The sequence below is a fragment of the Rhinoderma darwinii genome, chromosome 4, assembly GCF_050947455.1.
Source record: "Rhinoderma darwinii isolate aRhiDar2 chromosome 4, aRhiDar2.hap1, whole genome shotgun sequence".
NCBI lineage: Eukaryota > Metazoa > Chordata > Amphibia > Anura > Rhinodermatidae > Rhinoderma > Rhinoderma darwinii.
In genome coordinates, this window is record NC_134690.1 from 184,176,658 (window position 1) to 184,197,708 (window position 21,051).

The 21,051-nt window shown below is 38.4% G+C and overlaps 1 protein-coding gene and 1 long non-coding RNA gene across 2 annotated transcripts in view; one reads left to right on the forward strand and one right to left on the reverse strand.

Moving 5' to 3' along the window:
- BMP5 (bone morphogenetic protein 5) overlaps positions 1 to 21,051 on the reverse strand; it is a 139,100-nt gene that overhangs the window by 57,718 nt on the left and 60,331 nt on the right. The gene's annotated exons all lie outside the window — the stretch shown is intronic.
- Positions 1 to 21,051, forward strand: part of LOC142760959 (uncharacterized) — a 58,832-nt gene that overhangs the window by 21,363 nt on the left and 16,418 nt on the right. Inside the window, exon 3 of the long non-coding RNA XR_012883464.1 lies at positions 6,888 to 6,940. This is a non-coding gene — a long non-coding RNA (uncharacterized LOC142760959). The remainder of the gene's footprint in view (positions 1 to 6,887; positions 6,941 to 21,051) is intronic.

The following is a 21,051-nucleotide window of genomic DNA, read 5'->3' on the forward strand; positions in this document are numbered from 1 at the left end:
TTTAATGAATGGGGCATTTCATTGGAGTAAACTTCTCTCACGTCTAAACGAAATGTTGATCCGCCGTCACTGCTACCTTGGTCACAGATTTTATTCTCATGAAGCAACTATATGCTTTACTTACTGTTCAGTTCTATATAAATTATATGTTAAATCGATTATGAGAGTGAAGAACATCTGGGCCTTCCATTTGTTACTACAATATGTTATTTTCTGTAAAAGTGTAACTCAACCATACAAATCATATTCCAATGCAATTATAGGAATAGGCTGATTCTCACCCACCTATACAGTACGTGCATGAATAATACTGGTCCTTATAATTACAGAGGAAAATTGTAGCTTATCTCTTGTTAATCAATTCTACTAAATATCAAAAACAAGATGAAATTTTTTTTATGACCTGATCCAAATAAGGGGAAACTAAAACATTTGAATGTCTAACTGGAATAATTGAGTTTAGTAAAAAAAAATCAAAAAAAAATCCTTGCATGCAAAAAGAAATATGAAAATTAATTTTTTCATATTATGAAAAAATAAATCTCGTAAAATGTGTTGGTATGTTACAGTATAAGATGGATTGCAGTGCCTTTCCTCGGCTTCCGGAAAAGATCTGTTCAGCCAGGAAATAACTTGTTAGTTTTACCTCCCAGCTCACTGCATGTTGCCAAGTTTATGAGGGTATCCTTCCTATTTTAATCAATGACAAGCTGCGTTTATACAATCTCCTGTTGTTGTCTGGTCAGCAGTATGCTACAGTCCACATCATTGTCATTGTTTATCCATTGCTAAAACATATTAATCACTACATCTTTGGAAATACTATGTGATACATTCACTGAATTTGCTTGTAATATAAACATTATGAGAAATTTATTACATAGTATCAACAAACTTTAAATGAAAAGTCATTATTTAAGTTATGGCATATCAGTTTGATCTATTTTGATGTATTTTGCTCAATATAAGATCAGTTTTCACATTGTGCCAAACACGTCCCCGGTAATATTATGGGTAAATCTGCCTCAATGTTATCCAGAGCAATAATTGTCTTACCTGGTGTTCGCAGCAACATTTTTGATTATACATCCATTATGTCACATGCTTTTATACTACCATACAATTTGGGAGGCTTCAAGGTAAATTTTGCTCTGACAGATACATGTTCACTCATATCTGTGAAACGTGCTGGGACAGTTGTTTGATAAAATTGTATGTTTCGGCTGCCCTTTATGACAATGTCCTTTGACCTATACTTCAATAATTATTTTTTAGAGAGTGTAGTCCAAAAAAAATAAATCCTTGCACTAAATCTTATATAGCTACAGTCCAATAAAATGTGATACATTTTTGCCAAATGAAAAATTATTCCAAAACGTGACAGTGATAACTGGGTGTCAATAGGTTATATCCCTACACAGTCTGACATTGGCAGTAGTTACTAGACAATGTCAAAGTATGTAGGGACGCACCCTATTGACAAGAGTAATAATAACAACACCCAGATGTCAATTTATTCATACATTTCTAGGAGGAATAAAAGAGGATGCAGATTTCATAGAAAAGATACTCCAGAAGTAATTTTTTTATGGGAAATACAAGTATTTATTAAAACAGACATGTCCTCTTATCACTCCCCTATCATTATATCTTTTCCTATACCCATGATTGAACAGTTGTTTAAGACTCTCTATATAATTGTTTTTCCACTGCTACCATTTAAAAATGTAAAAACAAAATTCTTTCTTAAAAAAGCTCAAGGTCTCTGTGACCCAGCGCTTCTCCCCTCAGTGGCACTGCAGACTGGAGTAGAAGGCAGACGTAGAGGTGTTACATCAGCACAGTCTTGAGCAAGCAGATTAGACTATCACTTCCTCCTATGACCCATGTGGGGAAGTGGTAGTCTTAAAGCGGCTCTGTCACCAGTTTATAACTTGCCTATCCCCTACCTAATCTAATAGGCGCTTTGATGTAGATAACTACTGTTTAAAAAATATATATATATATATTTGTTATTGAGCAAGTTATGAAAATTTTTCGATTTATACAATTTTTTTCTAAATACCCAACTGGGCATTTTTTTCTATTCACCAAGTGGGCGTTGTATAGAAAAGTGTATGACACTGACCAATCAGCGTCATACACTTCTCTTCATTCCAGCACAGCTTGATCCTCAGCGAAGCGTGGTCAGTGAATGAAGCTGGGCTGGAATGAAGAGAAGTGTATGACGCTGATTGGTCAGCATCATACACTTTTCTATACATCGCCCACTTGGTTAATAGAAGCCTTCGTCTGGGGGTCACTGCCGAAACGTGCGTCAGGGTGTGATGCCAGACAGTGCTGTTTATAATATGGGTAAGTCGGTCCATTGCACTATGCAGAGACATTTCTAGGTATTTTATACACATACCATCGGACTATGCCATATATACATATTCTTTGTCTTTTTGACTGATTGGTTGCTGTAGTTATACCTCTCATGTATGGCTTTATGGAATAGTGGGGAGCATGGTTTCTTTTTGCCCTTTGTGGCCCTATATTTGCACATGCAGTGAACATGCTGTAACCTATTCTATATCAATTGCACCCTCTAGTATACAGCTCCATCCTTTGTGTGTCACTGTTTGGTGTTCATCTGTACTGTGGTAACCATCTCTGTTTTTAATTTGTTTGTTTGTTGTTTTATTTTCATTAATACAATTTATAACTTTTTAATAATTTCTTGTGTGTCAGTCTCCGATCTTTAAGTTGTTGTTAAGTTATAAACTGTTGACAGAGCCTCTTTAAGTAATTTCAGAATCTGTCACTATTTCTACTGCTAGATCACATCTGGGCCTTTTAGCAGCTGGTACAATCTTAATTTAGAAAAAAAAATGCCATTGCTAACTATGTAAATGTAATATGTAAATATGTTCATCTAGTATGACAGTCGCTCTAATATTCATAAAATAATATTTTTATTCCTAAATGTTAAAATTTAATTTGAAATAATATTTATTTTAAACATGTCTAATAAAATAGAATACTGTCAAATTTTCAAAATGTAAGTCATACAAAATATTAATAAGAAAAAAGGATTTCAATAGACATGGAGAAAAATTCATAAGAGAGACAGGGAAACCTGTCAAAGTATACAAGTCTCAATTATATATTGTTTCCAAGTTTTCTATATACCATAGTAGTTATAATTCTTTTTGTAAATATCAGATGTAAATTCAACAAAATATTTAATTGGTAAAATTCATTTTATTCAAATAAAATACTGGTGGGATGTTATTTTACTAGACATCTGCATATAGTGGGGTGCAATCTTGATCTTTATCCCATTTTCTTCTGAAATACTAGCATTCTATTCATTTTATGACCTTGTATGTGTAGACGGGTTTGCTTACAGTTGGGTCCCAACTCCCAATATATGTATTTTCTTATGCTTATGTAAATACTATAGTTGTTTGTTTTAGTATCCATTGAGTATGTTTTTATCTTCTTCCTTTAGATTCACTACCAAAAATAACCACTAAATGCATTTTAATCCTTAGTGAGAGAATGTTCCTACATGGTTTACACAAAGTCCCTTTTGAGTAACAAAACCTCAGTCTCTTCCAACAACAAACATAAGGAGGGAAATGGTTTTAACAGCCCCTTTGACTTCAAATGTGAAAATGATTTCAGATTTTATTTCATGTAAAGGTTAGCAGGAGAAATGAGACAGAAAATAGGCAGACTTATAGAACTGGCCACACTCAAGAAAAAGATAAATGAGCTGTCTGTGAGGAGAAACAGGATATGGTACAAAATACCTAAGATCTCTACCACTGACTTCTAGAAACTTTTATTTACAAGGAAAGTTTAAATCCCAAGTTAATATTTCTGATTATAGTAATGACAATGAGGCACATTTATAAAAAATGTAAAAAAAAAAATTATTAGCAAAAATGGCAGAATTTGTTTGTAACATGCACTAAATTCACAAAATGGTGCACATATGAGTTTCTGTACAAAATTTGCCTTTTACAAAACTGCCTCCCATGATCTAGGCTGCCCGACCGTTTTCGCCATAAAACAGTTTCACAATCTGTAAAGAAATGTAGCACACTTTTGAGACAACATAGATAATATCCTCAAATTGAAAAATAACAGCCATAAGGAAAACATAAAAAAAATGGTGGCCAGATGTTTTAGAAATATCGTGTACATGATTTTTCGATTTTTAACTCAATATCACTGTCCAGGGAACTTCACACAATTGTTCTGCTAAAAGAACTGAAATCCCTCCAACTAATAATATGATCACAAAAATATCACTTACCTTTACTATCATTAGAAACATATACAATAATAAATATCAATGTCTACTTATAACTAAAGTCAGTGAAGAATTAAGTCATTTTCTTCAGAGGAAGAAAATTACCAAAATCCTTAAATGTCACATATCTACAGCTTGACTCTCATACCCTATAGACTATTCAATAGATCATAGCTCAGAATGCAGTACATATCTTTACACTTTGTATTTACTATGTAGCCATTACTGTAACTTTTGTTACAATTCACACTAAAGCTTGGATGCATTCATATAATGATTCATTGTGAAGATAAATATTATAAGATAGCGCTATTGCAAATGTTTCTTCCTGTAGCAAGAAAGTAAGAGCAATAATGCTATACAACAGCCACTCTGAAATTTGTATTGTATAAATATTCACAATTGTCACCTACAATACTTGGTGAAAATACTATTTTTGGACACTAAATCATCACATCCCTATTTTTTTGTTGAACACCTCTTTCCGAAAGCATTGAGGAGCACCTCCTTTGCTGCTGTAAAACCCTTACTTTTCTTTCAAGGCTTTCCGATAGATTTGCGAAGATTGCTTCAAGGACCCATTTGGCCACAAGAGTTTAATAGAGCGTGATTATAGAGTATGTTTGAGGGGGTTCAAGTTTGCGCTCTTTGCAGGCTTCGCAAAATCTTACAGTCTAAACTTAATAAATCATTTTGTCAATGTGTATACCCCTGCATTGTCATGGTCAAACAGGAACTGACCTTCCATAAACTGTTTCCCGAAAAATGCAAACATAATAGAAAAAAATAGCCATAAAAATATTGTCCTAATGCCTAGCCCAAAGCCTAAAAAAGAGCTCCGGCCATGACATCCTCCACTGAACTTTCCATTGGGCAATAGACAGAGATTTGTAGATTGATAGATGATGAAGCTTTATTTATCAGTTTAGAAAACATGTGATTCCTGCTCCAAGTTCAATGGGGATGAGTTATATACAAATCAGCCAATGCTTGGCATTGCACATTATTGTATACAGCTTTTATACGGCTGCTCTGCTATGGATTCTATAGCCATAAAGCCCCTGATAAGCAGTTTTTGAATCCATAGGCAATACGGAACTCAATAGTGATGGCACCAAAATACAATATTTGTGCACTACACACTTCATCACTTGTTGGTCCCATCCTTTGAGCTTGGGTGAGCTTCTACTTTGTGGCTAAGCTGTTCTTAAGGGGGTATTACACTGGGCAATTATTGGGCAGACAAGCATTGCCGATAATTGCAAACGCTCTGTGCAAACGCTCGTTCATCTGCTGATCGTATCGTTTTAAAAAACTGAAATATTATCGTTGTCAGCAGCACATCTCCCTGTGTAAACATGGAGATGCGCTGCCGACATGATAAAAATGTATGGGGACGAGAGATCGGAGCAACAACCGCTCGCCCCATAGCTCCTTGTGACATGAGCAAACGAGTGCCGATCAACGAGCTGTCTCGTTGATTGGCGCTCGCTGCACCTGTCAAAATTGGCCAGTGTAATAGGGCCTTTACTCTTAGATGTATTCACGTCACAATAATAACACTTAGCAAGGAATGTTGCTCTCTCTTACACTGTAGATATACTGAAAGCCATTGAGCTATTGAGTACAACCCATTCTACTGCTACTATTACACTATGGAGATTACAAAGCTGCATGCTTAATCATGTCATTATGTACCTGTTGGCAAGGGATGTATCTGAAATGGCCTAACCTACTAACACCCACCTAAATGATGGTGAGCTGCAATAACAAACAGTGCATGAAAAAGAGTAACGCTGTTTGTGTGAAAAAAAAAAAGTTTAAAGGGACACTCCGGCCAAAACTAAACTTTCCCACGTATGGCATTATGGTATTCCATATGTCAGTCTCTCGCCTGTTATTTTTCTTGCTGCTTCTATCTCTATATATTAGACTGGGATGGTTGCTTAGCAGAAGTGTGAATCGGGCTCGGTGACACTCTTTCTGTACTTGATTCTAAGGAGATCTGTGTCACCCATCACAGGCTTCAGCAGTTCCTGTACTAGTTTTGCATAGGGGGGGCAGAAATAGGTTCCTGTCATACAGGTATAATGTAGAAGAATATAGTGCAGCCTACCTGTCTGTATATTTATGGGTTCCCAGCTTATTTAGGAGAGTATAGAGAGAATGATAATCACAGTTTCCCCCAGCATGCAGAAATGGTATGGTCTTTAGCAGGTCTTGTGATGCTGTGCTGAAGCATCATGGGATTCATAGCACAGCAGAGGAAGAGAAAGCTGGAGAAATGTAAGAATCAAGATGGAGGCTCTTTTAAAGCACAGATGAGGCAGCAGTTCATAAAGTACTGTAAGTCCAGTATACATAAATGAAGTGTAGAGTATGGTTTACAGTCAGGTGGATATGGAGAGTTGTGTTTTCACTGGACGTCTTCTTAATCTAATTACACACAACCCCTTTAAACTTTTATTAATGATTTATAATATTGATCAATTAGGTGACTTAGTAGTAATAAGCTTAGATTGACTAATGATTCATCTGTGTGACCACTCTTAAATCTATTGGGACCTTTTTGTACTTGCAGAGGATCTCGCCATCAGTACATAAGTGATGAACAACACTTAAGGATGTCAAAAGGTATGTAATTTAGGACAAATTTTACACTTCAACTTGCTTTCTTAACTGGTTCAGGACTGGGCTATATTAACTCCTTCCCTCCACAGCCATTTTTCGTATTTTCTTTTTTGTTTTTTCCTCCCCTCCTTCCAAAAGCTATAACTTTTATATTTTTCCATCAGTATTGCCATAGGAGGGCTTGTTTTTTGCGGGACGAGTTGTAGGTTTTCACAGCTCCTTTTTTTGTACCATATAATTTAGTGGGAAACTAGAAAAAATATATATGTGGGGTGGAATAGGAAAAAAACAGCGATTCCTCAATATTTTGGGTGGTTTTGTTTTTACGAAGTTCACCGTACGGTAAAAACGGCATGTTAACTTTATTCTGAGGGTCAATATGATTACAGCGATACCAAATTTATATAGTTTTATTTATGTTTTACTACTTTTACAAGGAAAAAACAGATTGTTAAAAAAAAATTGAGTTTTGTCGCCATATTCTGAGAGCCATAACTTTTTATTTTTCCGTCGATTTAGTGGTATGAGGGCTTATTTTTAACGGGGCAAGCTGTAGTTTATATTGGTACTATTTTGGGGTATATGAGACTTTTTGATCAGTTTTTATTTCATTTTTTGTGGGAGATGAAGTGACTAAGTGGGAGATGAAGTGACTTTTACGGCGTTCACCGTGCGGACTAAATAATGATATATTGTAATAATTCAGACTTTTATGGACGCGTCGATATCAGTTATGCTATCTTTTTATTTTTTTAACATTGTGCTTGAGGGAAATAGCAAAAGGTTTGTTTTTTAACTTTTAATTTTTTTTATTTTTTATTTATTAAACAAAACTTTATTTTACTGTTTTTTTTGTTTTTTTTTTACTTATCCCCCTAGAGGACTTTAACCAGCAATCGTTAGATCGCTTGCACGATATATAGTAACACTAATGCAGTTATTCTGACAGTCTCCTATAAAGCCCTGCCAGAGGCCCCAGGCCCACAGGCTGCCATGCCAACCAAAGCCACCCCCCGATCTCGCCGCAGGGGGGCCATTGGAATGTTACAGGGGGTCGTCCCCCTGTTTTAAGTAATTTAAATGCCACGGTCGCTTTTTCAATGTCGCGGGTTAAACAAACGGGATCGCACATGAGCGGGATCCCACTCATTAACCGGAAGTGTCGGCTGTAATACATAGCTGACACACTCGCTCTCTGGAGCGGGCTCAGCCCATGAGCCCGCTCCATACTCCCCCACACAGCGTGCGCCGTATATATACGGCAGATGTCGGGAAGGTGTTAAGCCTTCAGGACCACACACCGTTTAGCCATGTTTAGCCACGCAGTTAGTTAAACAGCAGATAGGTGCGGGTGTGTATATAACAGACTTTCCCTTTTAAAGCCTACACAGCGCTGGATCACTTTTTTCCTCTTTCGTATATAAATGTCCCTCATGGGAAAACCCCTTTAACTATATAATACATGGATAGGCTTGGTAGCCATAGCAAGAGCTGCTTTCTGTAAATGACTATCCACTAGGGCTCATAGTGAGTGTGTACAGAGCGGGGGACCCCTTGTATACCATGGCATATGGAAAGGGGTAGTCTTCAAGTATTTTATTCGTCAAAAAGCAAGTATTCCCTCAAAACCAATGGTCAGGGTTTTATATATATATATATATATATATATATATATATATAAATAAATAAAAAAGTATGCTAATTTTAGAGGTAATCTTAATTTAATCAGAAGCTAAATCTTACCAGAACAAATATTTGTTCTGCAGTATGTTATTTTCGTTCCTATTTTATGTATTAAATTAACATTTAATTCTGTGTTTAAATGCCGTCTTGAAAGCCCACTTGGAATAGCTATACTGTGCATTCTCATCAGACAGTTTATTTTCAATGCGTAGTTGTTTAACCTACTGTTGTAAATCGAGAAACTTTAAAATCACGTGGAAGTCAAAGGTCAACTGCACTAATCTCACTTCATTTCGCTGTTTGACCCTTGAATTCTTCAACACAAGCCCTAAAGTAAATCAGCCAATTTTAACCACTTGAAGTTGACATAGGCTACATTAGACTCATACACTACAAAGTGCATTACTTTATATCTTGAATGCAACAAAATGATAGTTTATCTCTGGTGAATAGGCTAAGTTATCAGAAAATTTTTTTCAAAAGCTCTGTATGTCTTCACATGTAACTCCTTTGAATGTTCCTAAAAATACTTTGCAATTGAAAGCAGAGATTACATGATTCAGATGCATTGGGTGACAGATAAGTGGAAGATTAATGTAGCAGTTCTGTTACAAGACACTAAAAGGTCATAAATCACTTAGTTAACGTTGTGTTATCGCCTGAGCCGCTCATTAAACCGTATTCAAAATGGAAATCCATTTAATTGCATATGCAAACATTTTGTGAAAGCTAATGATTAAAACAAATAATAACAACAACCTTTATAAAGCCAACATATGCTGCGACACATTACAGTCAGGGGAAGGGGGAAACATACAAAATGGCACATTTTAAAACAAATAAACATCTACGAGCCATGGCCCTTCCTAATATATCTTACAAACTGAGGCACATTCAGACATGCGTATTGTTCCTACATGTAATTGTCCATATTTTGGATGTAGCATCCGGATCCCCCATTACAAAAAATTATAATTCTGTCCCGTCAACCAGCCTCTTGTACATATGAAGAAATTGGAATGATACCGTGTGATCCAGTACCTGATATAAAGTGCATATACACCGATCAGCCATAATATTAAAACCACTGACAGGTGAAGTAAATAACATTAATTATCTTGCTACAATGGCGCCTGTCTTGGGGTGGGATATATATAAGGCAGCAAGAGAACAGTCAGTTCTTGAAGTTGATGTAATAGAAGAAGGTAAAATGGTCAAGTGTAATGATCTGAGTGACTTCGACAAGGGCCAATTTGTTATAGCAAGATGATTTGGCATCTCTAAAAATGCAGGTCTTGTGGAGTATTTCCGGTATTCAGTGGTTAGTACCAACCAAAGTGGCCCAAGAACGGACAACCAATGAACTGGAAACAGGGTGATGGACACACAAGGCTCATTGATGTTTGTGTTGAGTATGTGCTAGCCTGTCTGGTCCAATCCCACAGATAAGCTACTGTAGCACAAATTGCTGAAAAAGTTAATGCTGGCTAAGAAACAAAGGTGTCACACACAGTGCATCTCAGTTTGCTGCATTTGGGGCTGCGTAGCTACAGACCAGTCAGAGTGCCCATGCTAACCCCTTCCCACCACTGGGCATGTGAGCATCAGAACTGGATCATGGAGCAATGGACGAAGGTGCCTGATCTGATGAATCATGTTTTCTTTTACATTATGTGGATAGTGTGCGTGTGCGTCACTAACATGGGGAAGAGATGTCATCAGGATCTACTATCGGAAGAAAGCAAGCCAGAGGAGGCTAAGTTATGCTCTGACAATATTGTGCTTGGAAGCCTTGGGTTTAGGCATTCATGTGGATGTTAATTTGACACATACCACCTGCATACCAAGTACATCCATTCATGGCAACAGTATTCTCTAATGGCAGTCACCTCTTTTTGCATGTAAATGCTGTTAAATTGGAGTCCAAATTTTCCAGATCTCAATCCGATCGAGCATCTGTGGGATCTGCTGGAAAAACAAGTCCAAACCATGGAGGACCCACCTCACAATTTACAGAACTTCTAATGACTTGTTACCAAATACGACAGGACAGCTTCAAAGCTTTTTGTTGAGTCCATCCCGTGACGGGGTCAGATCTGTTTTTGCAGCATGAGGGGGCCTAAACAATATTATGCGGGTGTTTTTAATTGTATAGATAGAGACATATTTAAATGGTACTGACAAAATTAAAAAATATATAATCCTTCACAAAAACTGGGGAAACCAATGTGGCCCCATTAATGTAAATTGAGCAATTGACGTTTATGGAGTATATATCTGTATTGACTTCCCATACAAGTCAATGGAGCCCAGATAATTACATATTATTTCAGGCTCTATTGCCTACATTTCCTGTGTAAAAGCTCCCTACAGTATTATGGATCTAATGAAGTCACCAAATAAGCTGTGAAATACCAAATTTTAAATAGTAATTTGCATATTTGCAAATTGACATGGTCTGATACAGGAATCAATGGTAAGGCAGATAATTCAATTATTCATTAATCTCTTAACACTTGTTGTTTTTAATGTTAATCTAAAAAGACTCTTTGTAAGAGCACTGCTAACTTTACTGAATCAATGAACAACTAAATCACTACCACTGCTGCAGGTATAGTAGTAAAGATATTTGTAGTTGTGGTGATCTATACGTTTTCAGTGATTGCACAAAAACACCTACACAGCCATGTGTGAAGTTAGTTGACTTTTCTGCTGTGTTCACATATAATTGGGGAAACAATATTCCCTCCAATCTATCAAATACCTATGTCCTCAACTATTCCCTTCTCTTATAAAACATTTCAAATATAATTGAATCATATGCATTCCATTTGCTTCCTGGTTGGGCAGGAAAAGCAATGTTAAATGTACGATCTAACCAATTGGTGCCGCAGCCATTTTATGTTTTTTTCATTTTTGTCTTTTCTTCCCTGACATACATTTTTACTTTTCCGTCGACATAGCCAGATGGGGATTTGTTTTTTGCAGGGCACGTCATTTTTAATGTCACCATTTGAAGTATGATATCATGTACTTTCATAAAAATTATTTGTGGTGTGGAAAAGGAAAAAAAAATTAATTCCTCAATTTCTCCTTTACTGCATTTGACATGTTAACTTTATTCTGCAGGTCAATACGATTGTGGCGATACCAAATTTATATTTTTTTTATGATGTACTACTTTTACAAAGAAAAAAACTATTTGTTAAAAAACAAAATTGTGTTGCTATAACTTTTTTATTTTTCTGTCGATAAAGCTCTGTGACGGCTTGTTTTTGTGGACTAAGTTGTAGTTTTTATTGGTAACATTTTGGGGTGCATACACCTTTTTGATCACATTTTATTAAATTTTTTGGTGAAGCAAGGTGACCAAAAAACAGCAATTCTGGCATTGTTAATTTATTTTTCCCTACAGCGTTCACCCAGCTGGTTACATGCAATGATATTTTAATCGTTTGGACTTTTACAGATGCAGCAACACCAATAATGTTTCTTTTTTTTTTTTTCTTAACATTACTTTGGGGAAAAATGTTTTGCAGTGTATTGTGCTATTTACTGGCTCCTTTTAAGCCCCCTCAGAGGAGCAGAAAGATGGCAAACCTAGGGCCTTCATTAGGCCCCGAGGCTTCCATGACATCGGTACCCCACAATCGTGTCGTGAGGAGGGTGATGGGGTGACAGAGGGGGCCATCCCATCTTTCTAACGGCTAAGATGCTGCGGTCCCAAATGATGGTTTTAAAGGCTGGGATCAGAGTTAACTCTGATCTCACTCGTTAGTGCTAGGTGTCAGCTATAATTCCCAGCTAACACCCGCAGCGTATGGGGAAAGCTCAGCTCGTGAGCTCGCTCCATACTTCAACTCCCATGCCATGACGTACAGTTTTGTCATGGTGTGGCAAGGGGATTCTGGGGTGTTTGGCATGCCAAATAATTCTGGTCATAATTTTTGGGCAGTATGAAAGAAAGATTGTGGGAGCAAATAGAGAAGGTTTAAAGCATATATAAAATATTCAACATGATCATGCACATTGTGCACTTGCTTTGGAGCCTCATATACTTACCCTCCCTGATGGCTGTTGTGATTCTGTCTATCTGAAAAGGGGTGGAGAGGTGGCCACTCATGCTAGGGGCTTTCTCTTTTGAAGTCTAAGGGAGGTGTTCGATCTGTTGTCTCCATTACTCCAATAGATTTCAGTGGAAACGGCCAGCTGCCTCTTTGGCCACCTCTCCCATATGTGGATCAAATAGTGAGCCAGATGGGAGATAGTGCCCCATCAACTTTAATCCTGACTGGCTGCACAAAGTGGACCATTGTCATTTCCAAAGCAATCTAATCTAGCAACCGGCCACTCTCTTTTCTTTAGCAATAAGTCCTAAACAGAGGAAAAGTATAAAATAAGACATCTCCTCCTGTTAAGCTGTTAAGATGTAAGCCTGGCTAAAAAAAAAATTACATGTAGAAACCTCATCAAATCCTAAGGCCTCATGCACACGACCGTATCCGCCAATACGGTTCCGTATTGCTTTATAGTCATCAGCAAATCATCAGCAACGTACCAATTTCTGCTGAATGGTATCCGCAAATACGGTCCGTAGTGCATCCGTATTACATCCGTATATACGGATCCGCAAAAAAAGAGGTTTGGTTGATGGGAAATCCCCTTTGTGTCGCTTAGCAACACTTCTGTATTTGCGGATGGCTATCCGTATTTGCGGACGCACCACCGTAGCCACCCGCAATTTTGGCTTCCCCCATAGACTTCTACGGAGGAGTCCGTGCCGCAATTGCGGACCAAAAATGGACATGCTCCATAATTCCTGGCACAGTTCTGCGGAACGGACACTCATCCGTAGCGATATGGAAAGGGGTCCGCGTTCAATGGAAGTGAATGGGTCCGTTTTTGCGGACCGCAGTTGCGGTCCGCAAAAACGGAGGTTTTTTACGGTCATGCACACGACCGTAGCCGTGTGCACGGCCGTGATTTTCGGGTCGGGCGGCTGCGGACTGTCAGCGGACTGTCAGCCGCGGGCCGCCCGCAAATCGTACGACATGCACATGGCCGCCGTCATTGTTTTCAATGAGCCCGGACTGCAGAAGATGTCCGTAATAGGACATGGCCGTTCTTTCTGCGGTGCGGGTTCCCGGGCCATGCACGGACCGTAAAAACTATGGTTGTGTGCATGGCCCCATACAAAAGAATGGGGCCGCAATTCTCCCGTGGATTTTTGGGGGAATTGCGGCCGCAAAAACACGTTCGTGTGCATGGGGCCTTACAGTGTGAATAAGGGAATTTCTGGTTACTCATTTTGAAATACCATATTATGGGAATCTAAGTTAATAGAGGGGGACCCTAATTTTACGTCCAACAATTAGCCAGAGCCGAAAGTGGCTACAAATAGTGTCCCTTGCTTCGAAGGACCCAGCATGCCCATGCATTATGCATATAGCCTATTGAATTCAATTGGAATAATGTAACGCTGTGATGGTGCTGCAGCGGAATAAAGCACCTGCCGCTGCATTATTTTTTAGAGAAGCCTGAATATAAAAAGTGTACAAGCCTTTACAGAGCTGTTAGCTCATAAATAATCAATAATCTCTTTAAACCCTTCAGGACCAGGCCGATTTTTGCCTAAAAACTTTTTTGTTTTTATTACACTACATTCCGATTTGCGTAACTTTATATTTTCCATAGCTGCATAAGGTCTAGTTTTTTTTGCAGTATGTGTTGTAGATTTTTTTAGGTATCATTTTGGGGTGAATATACATATGTTAGTATTTCATTTGGATTATTTTGCTATAAAGGCAAAATATGGAAATAGGCAAATCCACCATTGTTTTTTTTTTTTTTAATGTTTTTCCTCTCCCAATAATACCATGTTAGCATTATGGTTACAGAGATACCAAGCATTTATTATGGTTTTTTTGTGATATTTGTTTAAGGAAAAATGGTTTATTTAAAATTAATTCTATATTTTACATGTGTGGCTTTATTCCCACTAGTGAAATTTCTATTGAAATATTTATTTTTTAACTGTAATGTACTAGAATCCATGTATATCCCCATACACTGCTGCCTGTGCACATAACTTGCATAGTCATCTGTTGGGCATACCTTGGACATGCCCAAACAGTCATTATCATAGGACATGCACCTTACTTAAGGTGGCCCCACATTAATCTAAAGTTCATCATAACAGACTATTTCAACTAAAACAATCATTCGTTAGGTTAAATTTATCAACAAACCCTCGTTTTAGCCAAACGATGACAGAGAGTAGAAGAGTTTTTGAAAGAAAATCCTCAGCACATCCACATTTAGAAAAATATAAAAAGAGCTTTATTTCGGCATAGAATAAAAGTCCATCGGACACAGGTGGGACGTGTTACTGCTAACGCGTTTCGAACGGAGTGTTCTTACTCAAAGCATGAAAGAATGTTCCACACTTAGAGATCGTTGATCCTTCGCAAGCTGACATTGACCATGTATGGCCAGTTTGTCTGTAGACTGTAAAGCCCAATCTGGACTAAAAGTAAGCAACGAAAGTGCCCTCCCTTTGTTTATACTCAGTTGTTACGATCAGTATTAATCACAGCATCTAAGGGTGCACTACCTTTTTTGGTCTGAGAACTCTGCCCTTCACCATGCCAAACAAGTCTATTTAACGTTTCTCATGTCTACACTATATAATAACCCAAAACAACTATTTTCACTCTCTACTTAGTACTAAAGTGCAGACGACTATCACAGATCTCATCGCTGTAGGCCTGGCCACTTATTTTAAATTTAAAATTGACGACATCCGGCATGATATTATCTACCAGTGCCCTAGTAGCATTGATCTCCTTAACTCCCACACTTCCTTTTCTTCACTTTCAGTATTTGACCCAGTAACAGAAGAAGGAGTCTCTAGGCTCCGTTCTACTTCTCGTCCTACTACATGTATTAGTGATCAAATTTCCTCATACCTTGTCCTGTCTCTATTCCGGGCTGTCACCAGTCACCTAACTAAAATATTTAGCTTCTCTCTTTCTTATGGGATCTTTCTCTCCTCTTTTAAACATAAACATGCTATTATTACCGCATTACTGAAAAAAACATCTCTTGACCCGTCCTGTGCTTCTAACTACTGACCAGTGTCTAATCTCCCCTTAATATCTGAACTACTGAAACGCTTGGTCTACTCTATTCTAACCAGCCATCTCTTTATTAACTCTCTCAATCTGGTTTCCGCACTCTACAGAAACTGCCTTTACTAAAGATAAAAAAAAATCTCCTGATGGCTAAATCTAATGGCAACTACTCTCTACTGATTTTTCTGGATCTCTCTGCAGCATTTAACACAGTTGACCACCAACTCCTGCTCAATATGCTCCACTATTTTGGTCTTAAGGACACTGCACTCTCTTTGTTTTTTTCCTATCTTTCTGTCCGCTCATTCAGTGTATCATTTCCTGTCTTGACTACTTTAACTCATTACTAATTGGTCTTCCCTTCACTTAACTCTCTACGCTTCAATCTAACCTTAAGGCAGCAGCCAGGCTCATCTTTCTGTCCAACCCCAACAATAATGCCTCTACACTGTGCCATAGACAAGGAGAGAAAAACAAAAAACACCCGGCGGACATCGTGCGTCATCTCTTGTTTAAAGTGACAAAGGGTCGGGGGTAAGTGGTTGTGCTTACCTTGTGGTGTTGTGCTAGGAGCACAACACCCAGAAGTGCCTGTATGGTCTCAAAGAACTGCAGCTGGTAAATTCGTGCAGGGGCTGTCAGGGCTCCCTCAGTAGATCGAGATAAATGGAGAAAAAAAGAGGATACAATTCTCCAGCGCTGTCCAAATGTTGTGGAATTGAAGGATTTAATTCAAGGCAAGAAGTTTAAATGAGATATATGTTTAATGGATAAGAATGCTACGCGTTACGAGATCGGACCGATCTCTTCATCAGGCATAGAAATATACATATGTATGATGTATGTTTCTTTGCCTGATGAAGAGATCGGTCCGATCTCGTAACGCGTAGCATTCTTATCCATAAAACATATATCTCATTTAAACTTCTTGCCTTGGATTGAATCCTTCAATTCCACAACATTTGGACAGCGCTGGAGAATTGTATCCTCTTTTTTTCTCCATTTATCTCGATCTACACTGTGCCAGGCACTGCACTGGTTGCCCATTCACTTTAGAATACAATTTAAACGTATTACTCTCGACCACAAAGCTCTCCATAGTACTACACATTCTTACATTTCATCCCTAATCACTGTTTGCAACCCTACACGTGCTCTACGTTCTGCCAACAATTAAAGATTAACATCCTTCATAATCCGAACCTCCCACTCCCATCTCCAAGATTTTTCTCGTGCTGCACCAGTATTCTGGAATGCGCTACCCCAGATAATCAGAATAATTCCCAATATTCACCATTTTAAGCAAGCCCTGAAAACACATCTTTGTAGACAGGCTTATCACATTCCCTAATCCTACTTTTGCCTTCCTATTACATTAGTCATCTCCCACACACCTTGCACCCTGATACACGTTATCTCTGTCATACACATATACTGGCTGGTGACTGGTTCATGCAGATTTATGTGTACTGCCCTATTTTTATAAAAGATGCCTGGAAGAAGCATTTTTTACATTTTGTGTCACCTCTATTTCCTCATAGATTGTAAGCTCTTGTGAGCAGTGCCCTCACACCTCTTGTTGAATTGGTAATTAGTTTTGTCACTATGTAATGTCTGATATTGTCTGTACATGATCCCTCCGAATTGTAAAGTGTCGAGTACTATGTTGGCGCAATATAAATAAAAATTATCAATATTAACCCCTTCCTGCTGCAGCCATTTTTGACCTTCCTGACAGAGCCTCATTTTTTAAATCTGATGTGTCCCTTTATGTGGTAATAACTTGGGAATGTTTTTACCTATCTGAGCAATTCTGAGACTGTTTTCTCATGACATATTGTACTTTGTGTCAAAGGTAAAATTTGGTCGATACATTCAGCAATTATTTGTGAAAAACACTAAAATTTAGAGAAAATTAGTAAAAATTAGAATTTTTCAAAATGTAAACGTATCTCCTTGTAAAACAGAAACTTCTACCACACAAAATAGTTATTAATTAACATTTCTCATATGTCCACCTTAGGTTATGTTCACACAGAGTTTTTCAACACGTTTTTTGACTCAGAAACCGCGTCGGAAAACGCGGCCAAAAGATTCAGAAAACGCCTCCTATTGATTTCAACGGGAGGCGGATGCGTTTTTTCCCCGCAAGTGGTAAAAAATGCTTGCAGGAAAAAGAAGCGACATGCCCTATCTTCGGGCGTTTACGTCTTTGACCTCCCATTGATATCAATGAAAGGCAGAGAAAGGGTTTCTCGCTGCGTTTTTTTGCCTGCGGCGCTCAATGGCCGCGGGTGAAAATCTTCGCGAAAAACGTGGCAAACGGAGTGCAGGCAGGTCAAAATTTGCCTCAAAATTCCAGACAGAGTTGTAAAGTCAGATTTTTCTGCCTGCAAAAAACTCTGCGTGTACATACCCTTATGTTAGCATTGTTTTTTGAACATCCTTTTATTTTTATAGGACTTAAAGGGAATGTGACACTAGAAAAAAATGTATTTTTTTTTAGTTAAACAATTAGTGTATAGGTGATTAAACATTGTTCTAATTTTTTTAATTTTTTTCACGAGTCAGGAAATATTATAAATTAGATTCTAATTTATAATATTTCCCAGTGCTGGTCACTAGATGGAGCAATTCCCAAAATTGCAGCATTGCATGTGGTAAAGCAACCACATTGCTTTATGCTGCAAATTTTGAGAAAACTCACTCGCTCTAGTGAGCTCTCAGAATCCCCCCCTCCTTTATCCTGGCTAGTGCCGGGAGAAACGAGGGGATTGAACGGTCAAACCTCCTACACTGTGTGTCGCCCATTTTTTGAGCTAACACACAGTGTAGTAGGTTTACATACAGTAGTAAACACACAGTAAAACACTTACATACACAGAAAAACTTACCTGCTCCAGTCGCCGCCGCTCCCTCCTGTCCGTCCGCTCCGTCTGCTACCGCCGCTCCAAGTGCACAAGTCCGGAAGCCGCGACCGGAAGTAGTAATCTTACTGTCCGGCCGCGACTTCCGGTCTACAGGAAAATGGCGCCGGACGGCGCACAGTTCAACTTGGACTGTGTGGGAGCGGCGCATGCGCCGTTCCCACACAGACGGCGTACAGCATAGTGGATGGAACGGGTCCTGTTCGCATTCACTATGGGACTGTAGCTGCCGTATTCCATGTCTGTATGTGTCGTTAATCGACACATACAGAAATGGAAAAAAAAATGGCAGTCTCCATAGGGAAGAAAAAGTGTAAAAATAAAAAAAAGTAAAACACAAACACACAAATAAATATAAAAGTTTTTAATAAAGCACTAAAATCAAACTGATGTAAAAAAAAAAAAATTTGTGACACTGTTCCTTTAACAAGGCTTATAAGTGTAGCAGAAATTTCTTACATTTTAAAGAAAATTTCAAAAGGCTATTTTTTTAGAGACCAGTGTAGTTCTGAAGTGGCTTGGAGGGGCCTGTATATTAGAAACCCCCATGAATAACCCCATTTAAAAAATGTCACCCATCAAAGTATTCAAAACAGCATTTAGAACGTTTCTTCACCCTTTAGGCATTTCACAGGAATTAAAGCGGTGTTGAAATTGACAAATTTCATTTTTTTTGCAGAAATTCCATTTGAATCCATTTTTTTTTTCTGTAGCACAGAAGGTTTTACCAGAGAAACACCAATCAATATTTATTGCCCAGATTCTGCAGTCTTCAGAAATATCCCACATGTGGCCCTAGTGTGCTAATGGACTGAAACACAGGTCTCAGAAGCAAAGAAGCACCTAGTGGATTTTGGGGCCTTTTTATTAGATTATATTTTAGGCACTATGTCAGGGTTGAAGAAGTCCTGTGGTGCCAAAAGAAAGGAAACACCCCAAAAAAGACCCCATTTTGGAAACTACACCCACAAGGAATAATCTAGGGGTGTAGTTAGCATTTTGGCGCCACAGATGTTTGGCGCCATTTGGCTTTTGAAGCAAAGATTTTGCTGGATTGGTTTCTCGGCACCATGTCGCATTTGCAAATCCCCTAAAGAACTAGTTCAGTGGAAACTCCCCAAAACTTACTCCATTTGGGAAACTACATCCCTTGAGGAATTCATCTAGGGGTGTAGTGAGCATTTTGACCCCACAGGTGTTTCATAGATTTTATTAGAATTGTGCCATGAAAATAAAACTTAAATTTTTTTACAATAAGATGTAGTTTTACTTTTCACTTTCTCAACAAATAAAAGGAGAAGGAGAACCCCAACATTTGTAAAGCAATGTCTTCCGATTACGGCAATACCATATTGGATGTGGTCATAAACTGCTGTTTGGGCACATGGCAGAGCTCAGTAGGGAAGGAGCACCATTTGGCTTTTGGAGTGCAGATTTTGCTAGATTGGTTTTTGGGCACCATGTATTTGTAAAGCCCCTGTGGGACCGAAACAGTGGAAACCCCCAAGAAGTGACCTTATTTTGGAAATGACACCCCTCAAGGTATTCACCCAGGGGTGTTGGGAGCATGTTAACCCCACAGTGTGCACTCCATGTTGCAGAGTGAAAATGGCAATTTTTCCATAGATATGCCATTTCAGTGTCCAATATGTAGAGCCCAGCTTTTGCCACCATGAAAAGACAGCTCTAATTATTATGCTTTGTATCCTGGTTTTAGAAACACCCTACATGTGGCCTTAATCTTTTGCTTGCACATTCAACAGGGCTCAGGAGTGAAAGAGTACCATGCGAAATTGAGGCCTAATTTGGCGACTTACAAAGTATTGGTTCACAATTGCAGAGCCCCTTTTGTGAAATAATAAAAGAAACCCCTGAGAAGCGACCCCACACCAGAAACTACACCCCTCAAGGCATTTAAGGGGTGTAGTGAGCATTTTGACCACACAGTTTTTTTCCGGATGGTGCAAAGTCAAAATTAAAATTTTTTCCTAGATATGCCATTTCAGTGGCAAATATGTTGTGCTCAGTTTGTGCCACTGGAGACACACACCCCAAAAATTGATTAAAGGGTTCTCCCGGGTATGGCAATGCCATATATGTGGAAGTAAACTGCTGTTTGGGCACAGTGTAGGGCTCAGAAGGGAGGGAGTGCCACTTGGCTTTTGGAGCGTGGATTTTGCTTGGTAGTAGTTTTGTTTGGAGTATTACTGGTATTTCAGTTTATAATGTGGGGGCACATGTAAGCTGGGCAGATTACATCAGGGGCATAGTCAGGTGGTATAATAATGGGGTAAAAAAAGAATAAAATAATCCATATATGTGTGTTACGCTGTGAAGCAATCCTTTCTGCACAGGCCAGTGTCGCACTGAT